General features: G+C 37.1%; 1 pseudogene; it reads left to right on the top strand.

Annotated features, from left to right (window-relative positions):
• The first annotated feature begins 8,077 nt into the window (after positions 1 to 8,077).
• LOC149223459 (putative galacturonosyltransferase-like 5 pseudogene) overlaps positions 8,078 to 14,462 on the top strand; it is a 70,997-nt pseudogene continuing 64,612 nt past the window's right edge.

Raw genomic sequence — 14,462 nt, 5'->3', positions numbered from 1 at the left:
AGTTATTTACTTTAAAATCTAGATACTCATACTTGATTAGCCATTTATTATGATTTTCTCTAATATTATCCATCAAACATTTTGTCTCCTAAATAAAAACCATATCTGGTTTTTCTTCTTTTATTCTATTGTTGAGATTTCTTTGTTTCCTTCTATTTCCTATGCCTCTAATATTCCAGGTTGTGAGCTTCATTAAGAAAGGTTTGTAAAGGAATAACTAGTGAGATCTTTCATCTTACCTGAGTTGATCAAGAGTTTTCCATATTCATTCAACAACTCATTCTGTCTTTTTCTTCCTCTTCTCATGCTTGGTTTCTTTGGAGATTGTGCCTGTGTCTCCTCCATCATTTTGAACCCTCTATGATCCTGGCTCTCATGATCTATTTTGACTCCAGAGCCCTTTGGTTGTGATCTCCATAGGATGAGTTGTTGAACCCTATCATATTCCTCTTTTGGCAGGGAGTCCACTCCTTTGGTCGTCCTTTGTTCCAGAAATTTCTCTAGATCTAGATTTTCCCTTTCTAGAATCTCCTGCAGTTCATGGTCCTCCGTTCCCACCTCACTTGGAGTCATTTCATGGTCCCTACTTATCTCCATAATTCTTGGCAGATCATCCTTTTGCTGACTGTTTTCTATGATATCTTCCATGCTAGCATCCCTTTCCTTCTCAGTGATAATGTTCTCTGTTTCCTGGTTTGTTTCTTTATTTCCATCTTCTTCTTCTAGGATCTTAAAGCTATTGTGGCTCGGTTGTCTTTCCTCATTGATATTTTTTTGTGGCCACTTCCCGCCTTTCCCTTTGCCCCCAACCTTGGTGAAACCCTCAGGATTTTTATCCGCAGTGGTTTTCACATTTCTCTCCATATTGTTTGTTGGGCAGTCTCTATATAGATGCCCATGTTCATGGCATCACTCATAGTCCACTGTGTACACCCATTCTTCATCATATACTTCTAAAATTATCACATCCAGAAGTGCTCCAGATAAGTCCATTTCCACACATATCCAGGCGAAGGAGGTGTATTTTCCTTTTAGAGTCGCATCTGAGATCTTTAGAAAATTCCCCAGTTTGTTGCCTATTGTTTTTAGAGATTTCAATAGCCAATAATCCAGAGGAAGGGAGTATAGTCTAATCCATACCGGTACCGATGTGAATGTTTCACGTTCTGGGACAAAGTTCATCATCCATGGCTGCATGTAGAGGCCTGCAGCAGTGTAGAAATATGGTCCTCCTTCGAACACTCTATCTTTATCCTCTAGGCTTGTGAACACTACTGTGAAGAAGCCCTTAGATCCCAGATGAAGGTTTATTTCCCCCTTTGGTTTCCAGTGGCTCCTTATCCATACATGTAGCGCCCTCTCTGTCGGCCATATCCCCATGAATTTGCATATAACCGCATATTCTGCCATATGATCCCTATGCACTTGTAGCATTGGGTCACTTAAGATGACCCAGGGAATGATATTCAACTTGGGTTTGCATACCCCAGTTGTCCTTGTAGAAGTAGTTTTTTTACTACTACCCCCTTTCTCCTTCTCCTTACTAGCTTCTTGCTAATCCCCTTCCTGTTCATTAGGTCTTTTTCTTTCCAATATTTCCGTGTTACTTGCCTCTATCGTCTTCTCTAGAGGTTTCTTGAAACGCTGCTTTCCAGCATCCTTGCTTCTATCCATAACTACTTGACTGTTGGAGGGAGAAGCACTCTCCCCTGCACCTCCCACCATGGTACCCAACGTCAAACCCTAACGCCAACCCTAGATCAAGTTGCAGAGCCTCCCAATTTCACCCTGTTCATGTGTCTACACTATTTTTATATTCATTTCCATTGAATTTATAGTATTAATCCCTTGGGTTTATAATATTAATTTAGTGTAATATATATATATATATATATATATATATATATATATATATATATCTATATATATATACCATAATGAGAAAAAATAAGTATTATTAATAATATCTAATTGATTTTATGTTATATGTTAATTATATTATAATTTGAAATATAACTATTAATATACTAACCATAAATATCCAATAAAATAGTTTTTATTATTTATATAGTTATTAGTAATTAGAAATAGTTAGATTTTAACAATATACACTTAATAATTATTAATGTGATTGATGTAATATGGGTATATTAATCATATTTACTAATATGATTGTACATGTGCTTCACATATCAAACATATTGGTAAATGTGGGTTTGTTAGTATATTTACAATTCAAGAATACATAACTCAAAATCTCAACTAAGAGTGAAGTTCTTTCACATGAGAAATTTACATATTGGTGGTTTTTTAATTCAAACTAGGTAATAAGAGTGAGGCGGTTAGATCCATGTCTCTTAGAAATTGTTTGTTATTATAGAATCCCTTGATTCCAATTTTTATTTTCTGTTTTGTAAGTCAGATGTCTCCTCTCGGGCAACCCAATGAGATTTGAACACAAGCCACTTTACTAATGAAACCCTTTCTCAACAAGTTGTGTTAGTGAGACTCTACCGTTGCTTCCAATTTTTCATATAAAAACTCCCACTGTAAAAAAAATTGTCGATATTTATGTATTTAAAATTGTAAACGACAAATTATACACATTTGAGAGGGCAGTCATACATGTGGGTTCTCCCTTTATTATCTTCATACTCTTTAAATTGAACCAACGACTAGATATGATGCTTTTGAGGTATATTTTTATTTTCATGATGCACTGATAACTTTGATGGTTGTGAAAATGGTTTTCCTGAACATGAAAATCCATCTGGCGTTTGTTCGATGCATCTCTGCACAAGGTTATATACGGTGACTACTAGATCTCTGAATTAATACTTGATACGAGTCTTAATGAGAATGCAACCTCTTGTCACGCCTCACTATTACTCGTAGTCAGTGGCACAACAAGGAATTTCTTTGCATTCACGTGACATGAGCTTCTGTGAAGATAAACAGTGCCATAAAAGCAAGCCAAGATTCCACGAAAATTGATATGGATGGTTCAAGTTGGCTAAGGAGGCTCTCTAATTCAACTACATTAACTGATTCTATAGACCCTGCCTCAGTCAACCCCTCCAATCCATAACCCAAAGCAAGTAACTAGAAAATGCACCAATGATTTCTTTCTCCAATAATATACACTAAACAAGACATACAACCAACTGAAATATTAGCTAAAACACCCATACCCATAGCATTCTCTTGCAAATCTTGGACAGGTGTTCCACATGTTAGAAAAAATATTTTTTACGGGGAGGCAAGGAGAGGAGAGGAGTCTTCACTCTCAAATCAGTTGCGACAAAGTCAACTAGCTCAGAAATCGGTTGCGGAGTGGATATCACAACTAGACAGGAAATTAATTAAAACATAAATTTTACAGGTTGCAGCCAAGAAATTGCAACCATACAGAAACCTAATTAAAGGCAGGAAATAGCTCATGACAAAACCAAGTAAAAATGAAAGGAGGTTGCCGTAAATCTACTTCTGAAGGATTAATGGTTGTCATAAATCTACTTGTGAAGGATTAATGCCATAACGCAACTAGCCACACTTTATATTATATGTTAGAACATAAAGAAATACATTGGCATGATAAATGGAGGCTGCAGCTCCAAGTAAAAAACACAAAAAACTTACTGCGATTTACGCATCAGTAGGTTGCGGAGTAAAAATTTTTAAAACTCCGTAAAATCGCCCACCAATATTTCCTCCATGATTTTCTCCTTAGTACTTTAGAGACTCTCACTCCCTAACTTACGCAACATTACAAATGACTTTTACATCCATATTTATCTCAACCTACAAATTTGACATTAATACATGACAGAGAAAATAATTAATACGCAGGATGGACGATTTTACTTAGTAAATGGTTTTCTGAACTTGCAGGTGTTGTGGAGTGTGGGAATTAGTTGCAGAATGAAGCCGAATGAATGCTTGCCCATATCTATTTACAAAAATATATTAAACGCCTTAACTTCTCTGTTGTGTTCTGGAATCGTCAACTATGTACTTTTGTTCTGACTTCAGTGCTTTCACCTCCAAACAAAATCGCAACCGTGCAACAGTTGACTGGGCAAGCATGGTGTTTGTCAGTGTGTTTAAGGCGGTGGTTGGGATTATTATTTCCAACACTCCCCTTTAATCACAAGTGCCGCCATTGACAATTCCCAAACAATCTCTGATATAAACAAAACTTTCACGTGCCAATGGCTTTGTGAAATATTAGAAAATTGTTCCTCTGACCTGCAGTGCTGCAACACAATTTCATCATTGTTGGTCAAATCTCCGATAAAATGATATTTAGCATCAATATGCTTGGTCCTCTTGTGAAACACATAATTCTTTTACAATGAAATTGTGGATGTGTTGTTGCAGAAAATAGTTTTCGTTCCCACTTGGTCATGGTGAAGATCCCTCAACATCCTTCTCATCCAAGCTGCCTAACACGCTGCTGCTATAGCAACGACATATTCAGCTTTTTTGTTGATAGTGACACTATTGGCTACTCCTTGGAGGCTCATGAAATGGCTCCGGAACTCAAATGAAAAACATATCCTGACATGCTCTTTTTGTCATTGACACTTCCTGTCCAATCACTGTTAGTGTAACCAACCAACCTGAAATCCTCTATTGCGGTGTACAAAACACCATATTGCTTTGTCCCATTGACATACCTTAGAATTATTTTTGCTACTTGCCAATGTGTGTTTCCTTGGGTGTCTCCATGAACCTCGACACCAAACTCACTGCATACATTATATTTGGCCTAGTGGTGGTCAAATACATCAAGCTACCTATCATGCTATTGTATAATGTCAGATTGACATTGCTGCTGCAATATTCTTTGCTTAACTTCAACCCCATGATAGTTTGAGTTGGTGCGGGCTTGCTATTCTGCATTTTAAACCTCTCCAAAATGTCTACTACATACGTTGCTTGAGAGATAAAAATGCCATTTTCTGTTTGCTTCACTTCTAGGCCCAAAAAATATCTTAACAACCCCATGTCAATCATTTCAAATTCATTCTTCATGACTTGTTTGAAATCAACGATGAGGAAAACGTCACTGCCTGTAAAAATTAAATCATCTACATATAAGACAACAAAGAGAATCTTACCATCATTCTCTTTGATGTAGAGAGTAGGCTCAACGTCACATTTGTCGAAACCATTGTCCAAAAAGTAAGAATCTATCATGTTGCACCACGCACGCAGTGCTTGCTTCAACCCATAAAGAGCTTTCCTCAACCGATACACTTTGTCTTCTCGGCCTTCTACCTCATAACGAGTTGGTTGCGCAACATACACTTCCTCTTTCAGCGCTCCATTCAAGAACCTTGACTTTACGTCCATTTGATACACTTTCCATTTATGTTGTGCGGCAATCGCCACAACTGTACGCACCATCTCCATCCTCGCGACTAGCATGAACATCTCCACATAATCTCTTCCATGTTACTGCTTGTATCCTTTGACAACTAGCCTTGCTTTGTTACTTTCAATCTTCCCTTCAACATTTCTCTTTGTCTTATAGACCCACTTCACTCCAATGATTTCTTTTCCTTGCCGCAAGTCCGCTAATTCCAATGTGTCATTCTTTTCTATTGCTTCTATTTCTTCCTCCATTGTCGCAACCCATTTTTCTTCTTTGACTGCTTCTTTAAATTGGATTGGGTCATCTAAATGACAAAACAAAGTGAATAATGAATTTAGATTTCTGAATTTTGGTCTTCTTGTGCTTGCTGAAGATGGGCTTGACATGTCACTTGGTGTTGTGCTTTGTGGCGTGCTTGGAGAAGCACTTGCTTGACTACGTGACGTTGTCCTATTATTTGTTGATGGTGTTCCTTGATGTCTGCTTTTTTGCGCTTGAATAGGAGTAGAGGGAGTCATTTTTGAGGAATTGTTTGCTGCTGCAAATTCCTCTTTGTCATCATGTGGTATACATGGTTTCACATTGAATGTCTTCTCTAAACTTCCATCCCATGCTTCCTCTTCTATGAACTGCACATCTCTATTGATTATGACTTTCTTAGTTGATGGATTGTAGAGCTTGTATGCCTTGGATTCATCACTGTATTCAACAAATATACATTTCTCTCCCTTGTTGTCCAACTTCTTCCTCAACTCATCCAAGACAAGTGCATAAACCACACATCCAAAAACTCTCATGTAAGTGACACTATTCTTTCTTCCACTCCATGCCTCTTCAGGAACTATGTTCTGGACGCTTTTGGTTGGACATCTATTCAAGATATATGTTGCATAAGTGACAACTTCAGCCCAATAATCATTTGGAAAATGCTTTTCCTTCAACATACTCATGGCCATTTCCATAATGGTTCTATTCTTCCTTTCCGCTGCACCATTTTGCTGAGGTGTATATCTTGTTGTAAATTGCTTGTGAATTCCATGTTCCCTGCAAAATCAAAGGAAGTCATTTGAGATGTATTCTCCACATCTGTCAGTCCTAAGGAATTTGATGTAGTGTCCACTTTGCTTCTCAACAAGAGCCTTGTATTGGTGAAAGCGCTCAAACACTTCACTTTTCTGTTTTAAGAGATAGACCCATGTCTTCCTTGTGTAGTCATCTATGAAGGTCAATTCATGGTGGCTACCACTAATTGATGGTGTCTGCATTGGTCCACATAAATCTGAGTGGAAAATCTCCAAAGGTGCCTTTGCCCTTACTGACTTTCCTGCTGGAAATGTCTGTTATCACCCCAAGAAACTCTCCTAGGTTGTATAACAAAGATGCTCGGGAACATTACAAACTCAACAAAAATGTTGGAAAGTGGTGGATGAATGGAAGGAATGATGCATATTCAAGCAAGATAACCACTTCTACTATGCTTAACCCCAGACATGGGTGAACACCCATAGACTACAAGGCTTTAGACCACCAATTACTCTTAGTTTGAGGGACAGGTGAAGATGGAGAATATTGATCACACCAGCAGATGCACAAGACCTTGTGATGGCCAGCTGCAACCAGTAAGGAGGTCTGCAAATCTATTGCCTAATGCACAGACATGATGACAACTCTCTGGCATTAAAATAACATAAACCTGCATACAAATTCAATGATACATACTAGATTCTAACACAGAGGTGGGATGACAACCCCTCTAATGCTAAACATCAACAACACATGAATAAATGCATAATAGGCACAACCTGGAACAAAGAAGAAGAAGTGGAAAGTGAGCAATTAACAACAAAAGAAGCTTGTATTAGTTGAAAATGAAGACCAGATGTGGCAGGTATCACAATAGTTACAGTCTCCAGAAGTTGAACCTTACATCAAAAATAACATTCATCAACCATCAAACCCCCATTACATTCTGTTTTCTGGATATATATAGAGGTTGGTTACAAAAACACTCTGTTGTATTACACGAGAAGGGGTCATAATGGACCACCTAACACATTAATTCTCAGATATGGGCTCTGCTAAAATCTGAGTGTTTTAATGAACAAAATTGGCCTTTTCTGGTGCTCTGCAGTCCTCGTCTGAGCAGGTGGCGTATAATATGGAACATGCTCCATCACTGATAAATGATTGAACTGCTTGAGGGTTTCCTTTTTATCCTTCGACCATTCTGACCTTTAAATGCGGTTGCTAAGGATTTATTATGTTGGGAGCTGAAATACTAGCCGCCTTCCTCCTTTGGAAAGATAGAACAGGTTAAAGGTGCAGACAGAATGGAGGAGGCACGACTATAATGGGGACAAGGCTCGGCTGTTGCATCGTGTGGATCAACGGCGAGGATCTGTCGAAGGGGAAAATCAGGTAGAAACGGGTCAAATAGGTGTGGGCTGTTGGATGGAATAGATCAACGACAGAGATTGCTAGATGAGGGGTATCAGGAGGAAATATGGATGGAGGAACGAAAGCCATTGGATCTAGACACGGTAGATCTGACGGTTGACGGAAGCGGAAGCTGCGAGGAGAATAACGCACGGGAGAACGGTTTTGAGCGACGGGCGGTATCCCCCGCACCGCCCACAGGAGGATGGCGGTATCTGTATATGGCCGCGCGATCTAGTCTTTGCGCGACACATGGCTGAAATGACGGGCGCAAAACTGCCGCGATTGTGCGTTAACGTGTGGGCACTTAACAAAAGCGGGAGGCGTGATCACCGTTATATCTCGCGGTGAATGTAATCAACGACAGGGATACGAACAGGGTTTAATGTGCGAAAGAAATAACGGAGACCAATGGATCGTGATGCGATTGATGGTGGGGGTCAAGTGGAGGATTAAATGAGAGCGCCGAGTCATATGGTCGGGTCACATGGCGATTTAGAAGTAGAGCTCAGAGCCTAAAGAACATAGGTTTATGCAGCAAATTAAAGGCGGAATATAGTGTTTGAACAGGGAACAAAGAGGTTTCGAGGAAAAAGAAACAGAGAAGGCAGGGCTATGGGGTATGAAGAAACCAAAGGAGAAGGAGGAAAATGACTGCTGCAGGCTCCTTTTAAGCACAGTGCAATATGGAAAAGCTGTCTTTGACCCTCAACTATTCGAATTTGTAGCAGAGCTAACAATGTCTCTCTATGTTGCTTGCCCAAGATGCATCCTTCACATAGGCTGTCCGGTTTCTCTATGAGTGGTAATCCCTTCACCATGTCTTTCCTATGCAGCAAATTCAAACGTCCAAAGTTGAGATGCCCAAATTTCAAATGACATAACTAGTTTTCATCTTTTACCTCTGCTTGATAGTTTACTTGTGTGACAACTGCATCTTTTCTTCCATCCTCTTGTGAGTTCATTGATAGTTGTGCTTGTGCACCTTCTTCTTGCATATCAAATCTTATATTTAGGAGAAACGTTCTATTGTTTGTCATCTAAACCTTTGCAATCAGTTGTCTACTTGGAGGCCTATCCAAAATTGTGCACACATAATTTTTGAAGAAGACATTGTAGCCCTTTTGCATGAGTTGTCCAATGTTTATGAGGATATGCTTCAGACCGAGGACAAAGTAAACATCTGAGATGTACTTCTTCTCCCCCTTCTTTGTTAGGATATTGACTCTTCCATTTCCCATGACAGAGACTTTGTTTTCAGTCCCTAATGTCACTTCAAATTTCACACTTTCATCTAGATTGGAAAACATTTCTATGTTCCTTGACATGTGGTTGCTACACTCTGAATCTAGATACCATATATCACTTTGTTTTTCTTTTGCTACATTACAAGCTAAAAACATGCTATCATGCTTCTGATTTTCTTTTGTGAAATTTACACTTGGTTTGTTACTAATGTCATATTGTTTTTCCCTACATTCATTTGCATAATGACCATACTTCTTACAATAATGGCATTGGCTTGGGCCTTGGCTTGGATTTTGATTGCTTCCTCTTCCACTTGAGCTTGAAGTGTTTTTTCTTCCACCTTTGTGTGGGCGTCTTCCTCTTCCTCTAGTATATGATCTTGCTCTGCCTCAACCTTTACCAAAGGAAACTTCTGTCTTGAAGGCATGCTCCAATGAGGAGCTTGTCGCTATATTTAGTCTATGTTCATGAGAAATCAGTGATGCATGAAGCTCATCCACTGAGAACTATGAGAGATCCTTTGTCTCTTATATGGCCACAACAATGGCATCAAACCTTGCTGGCAAACTTCTCAAAACTTTCTCAACTATTCTTCTTTCCTCAAGTGTCTCACCATGACTCATGAGACCTGATTTGAGTAACCAACCCAATTACATGTGTAAAAAATGAGTCTACATACTCAGAGTCCTTAATACAAAGTGTTTCAAAATCTTTTCTCAACATTTGTAGTTTTGTTGTCTTGACTTTTGCCATGCCTTGGTTGGCTGTCTAGAGGGTGTACCATGCTTGCTTGGACTTCGTCGCTACTATAACCCTTGGGAAAATAATTTCATGAATTGCTTGGAAAATATAGAACAGGGCTTTTGAATCCTTTTTGTTGTTGTCCCTTAACAAATCCCTTTTTGCTTGAGATAAGACATTGTATGCTACTGCATTTGCTGGTTCTGGAAAACCATTCTCCACGAAATCCCAAATGTCTTGAGATGAAAACAAGGCCTTCATTGTAATAGCCCAATAATGATAATTTTTTCCATTAAATTGAGGTCTTTAAGGATTATAGCTTGTGCTTGATGTTTCTATTTCTGAGTGTAAAAAAAATTTCTACCTTTTGGAAAACATGCTAAAAAACAATCTGCCCTCAAAACAATTTTTAATTGCTAGTAAAAACACTTGTTTTTACACTAACAATATTTAACCTGCTTTGATAGCATGTTAGAAAAAATAAATTTTACCTAGAGGCAGAGGAGAGGAGTTTTCACTCTCAAATCAGTTGCGGCAAAGTCCACTGGCTCAAAATCTGTTGCGGAGTGGATATCGCAACCACACATGAACTTAATTAAAACATAAATTTAATCACAACCATACAGAGACTTAATTAAACACAAGAAATAGCTCACGAAAAAACAGAGTAAAAATGAAAGGAGGTTGTTGTAAATCTACTTGTGAAGGATTAATGCCATAACGCAACTAGCCACACTTTATATTATATATTAAAACATAAAGATCAAATCAGTTGCAACAAAGTCAACTGGCTCAAAATCTGTTGCGGAGTGGATATCGCAATCACACATGAACTTAATTAAAACATAAATTTAATCACAACCATACAGAGACTTAATTAAACACAAGAAATAGCTCACGACAAAACAGAGTAAAAATGAAAGGAGGTTGTTGTAAATCTACTTGTGAAGTATTAATGCCATAACACAACTAGCCACACTTTATATTATATATTAAAACATAAAGAAATACATTCCCCTGATAAATGGAGGTTGTAGCTCCAAATGAAAAACACAACAAACTTACTAGGATTTACGCATCACTAGGTTGCGGAGTAAACTTCTGTAAAACTCTATAAAACTAGTTTTCATGGGCCCACCAATATTTCCTCCACGATTTTCTCCTCACAGACTCCCACTCCCTAACTTGCCCAACATTACAAATGACTTTTACATCCATATTTATCTCAACCTACAAATTTGACATTAATACATGACAAAGCAAAATTAATACGCAGGATGGGCGATTTTACTTAGTAAATGGTTTTCGTGTTGTGGAGTGTGGGCAATAGTTGCGGAATGAATGCTTGCCCATATCTATTTACCAAAATATATTAAATGCCTTAACTTGTTTGTTGTGTTGCAGAATGGTCAGCCATGTACTTTTCTTCTGACTTCAGTCCTTTCCACTACAAACAAAATCGCAACCGTGTAGCAGTTGACTGGCAAAGCATGGAGTTTTTCATTCTGTTTAAGGCGGTGGTTAGGATATTTATTTCCAACACCACAGGAAAACTCATTAGAAGCTGTTAAAATTGTGCCAATGAAAGCAGAATATCACTAGCATCGAGGAAAGATCTCTTTGCATTGTCTAACTTGGAATAAAGAATTGTGGTGTACCAACTGCGTCACGAGCAGAGAAGTCATTTTCACGACCCAAAAGCTTAAGAAGAGATTTAAATAAGGGCTCGTCTATAGAGATTACAAATTCACTTAGAAAGTTATTTTTAATTAGAATTAGGTATTTTTTTATCAAAAAAGTGTTTGAATTATTTTTTTGGTGGAAATGGATTCAATACCATCAATAATCCAACTCTACCGTTCTACTAATCAAAATCTCAATAATCCAAATATAATAAATATGAAATCTCCAAATAGTACTTTGATTCTGAGCTCTTCTTTCTTACATCGAAACTCCAATATCAAAAAATATGATACACCATCAAAGACCGATTAAAAAACATAAAGGGAAGTAAAGTTTATCTTTTTGTTCTGGAATAAAATGACTACTAAATATAAAAAATCCATTTTTGAACATATTGATACGAGAAATATTAATAAAATTTGTTTATAAATATTTATACTAATAAAACATATAATAGAAGGTAATAAAATGTAATGTTAATATTATTTGAAACTTTCCATAAAATAAAACATAGAATAGAAAATAATAAAATGTAATGTTAACACTACCTGAAACTTTCCATAAATAAAACTGAGTGAAGCTTTTTAAAACATTAAAATAAGAATAAGAACTGCCTGACACTTGAAAGATCAAATTATAATGTACTAGAAAACAAGCATCAATAAGCATTCTTTGGCACTCGAGGGCATTTCTTACTTTTTCAATTGAGTTATCTGTAAGAAAACAACAAAAATTAAAGCCATTGAATGTCAAATTCCAATTTAAATGAAAACACATTTGTATTTAAAGCAATGCAGCTCACTTGATCGGCATCTAGAAATTTGTGTTCTGTTTTCTCTACGGTAGATTTTTATGTTGCCTCCAAATGTGGACCGCTGCTGAAGAAGTGGCTCTCCAACTAAAGTCCAGAATGCGTCTCAATTCTGCAAGATTAAAAACTATGTCAAATTTAAGTATATATCCCTCTCAAGCGTTAGTGATGTGCTTCTGGAGCGCAATTCAGCTTCGATTGAAATCTTTCGGTATATCCTATCTAAGACACATAACATTTCTATTGGTGGGTATATCCTATCTAGGACACATTTCAAATATCTTCGCTAGAATCGCTCAGCCAAGAATAGATAACACCGAAAAGGCATTTTTCCAAAAGCCGCAGTCACTAGCGTGAAAACAAATCAATAGGATCCACTATAGCAAACTCACTATGTAAACTGATAATTTCACACTAAAGGGCAAGGGGATTAGTGAATTGTTACCAACAACTTGAAATTTCCATGAAATAGGTGTATATTACTTGGATTTTGGGTTCGATCTTTATTATATTTGATGTTCAAAGTTTAGGGGATAGGTTGAGAGTGGGAGTCAATGGTTCGATAAAAACATAATTTTTTTTTTATAGATTATTAGGTATAAAAATAGGCTCTACCTAGTTTTGCTCAATTTTAATGACAACACATCTCACAAGTGAGCAAACTTTGTTTTTTATGAAATGTTGTCCTTGGTATATATTCAATCTAGCTAAATAAATAAATAAAAATATTTTAGTGACAACATCCCACAAGTGCAAAAATCAAATTTTGATCAAATATTGTGGTCACCATAAACTCAATCTAGCTAAATAAGTAAAAGAGAGAATTAATAGCAGGTTCCTAATGAAAAAATATTTTTTTTTTTCAAAAAAATATAGACAATAGTGGATTTTTATAGTAGGTTTGGAGATCTTTTCAAAGAAATATAGACAATAGTGGGTTTTCATAATAGGTTTGGGGAGGTTTTAAATTCCTATAGTGGTGAAAGATATATGTAAGGAAAGTTCCTCTAACACAAGTATCATGCATGAGGCATAATTTATTTAAGTGATTGAAATATCCCATCACACTTAAGTAGTGGGTAGAACGGTAGCAAGGGACTTTGGATAAGTTCGCAAAGAAAATTTAGTAGCATCATTTAGGTTCTACTCAAATTAATGCAAGTGAAAAGTGCTTGTGGTACTCAAATGGATCTTTAATCTTTGTTGGAATTCTCCTTAAAGGTTTCCTTCTTTCAAGAAAGGGAATGTACCTTGGATAATTCCTTTGTGATCTTATTATTAATTTTCTCTAGAACCTTCACTATTTAGAGTTATATCCTTGTCATCCTAGGTTGAATGTTGAAAACACCTATTTTTATCTTCATTAGTTGGATCCTCAAATTTAATACCCTCAAGCTAGCTTTTGGAAAAATATGTTGACTTGTTGGCATCATAGAGAAGCTTTTTTAGAGTTGTGATAAGTGAATTGGTGTTCTTAAAAGGCCATAAGATTTCTTTTATTCTTATTTTTCCAAAACATAATGTTTTCTTGTTTATGTTCGAGGGCTTGAAGTGGTTAATCATTCACCCTGTTTTCCAAGGAGCAACCATGGCCTTCCTCGATAGTTCATGGGGCCACCTCTAACTAGCCTCTAGAATTGATGTTTTTGAATCCTCATAAGTGAATTAGAAGTAGATACCACAATGAACCATGTTGGTTAGGATTAAGTTTAGGAGAAGTTTGAAGAAGAAGGTAATGGTTTTCTACAAGGCATCCTTGTAAAAATAGATGAGGTTCCTCCTCCTCCTCTACAAGGAGATTGTGATCCACCAATCATGGTGGGATAACACTCCATCCAATTTCAAGCCTCCACTTATAAATCCAAATGATTCACTTATTGTTCAAGTGAGCTAGCTCCCTCTAAGGCACAACCTCTCTAACCTTTTATGCAATAATCCACATATTGGCCCAGGAAAGTTGAATGTTATTAAAACCTTGGTTGTTTGGGGTGGAAATCCAGCCAAATATAATTTTCTTATTCAAGGCAATAATATATCTATAGGAATGGTAGGTGGTGGAATAAATGCCTCTATTAATGTCCTTGTAGTGGAGAAAATGTCCCTCTATTTATACCAATAGTTAGTTGGAGCATTCCTTCCATTGGAAAACTTGTGAGAAGTGGA

This window comes from Pinus tabuliformis, chromosome Q (assembly GCF_031772625.1).
Source record: "Pinus tabuliformis cultivar Carrire ecotype Pingquan chromosome Q, CPIR1, whole genome shotgun sequence".
Taxonomy (NCBI): Eukaryota; Viridiplantae; Streptophyta; class Pinopsida; order Pinales; family Pinaceae; genus Pinus; species Pinus tabuliformis.
This window is presented reverse-complemented; position numbering and strand designations above follow the sequence as displayed.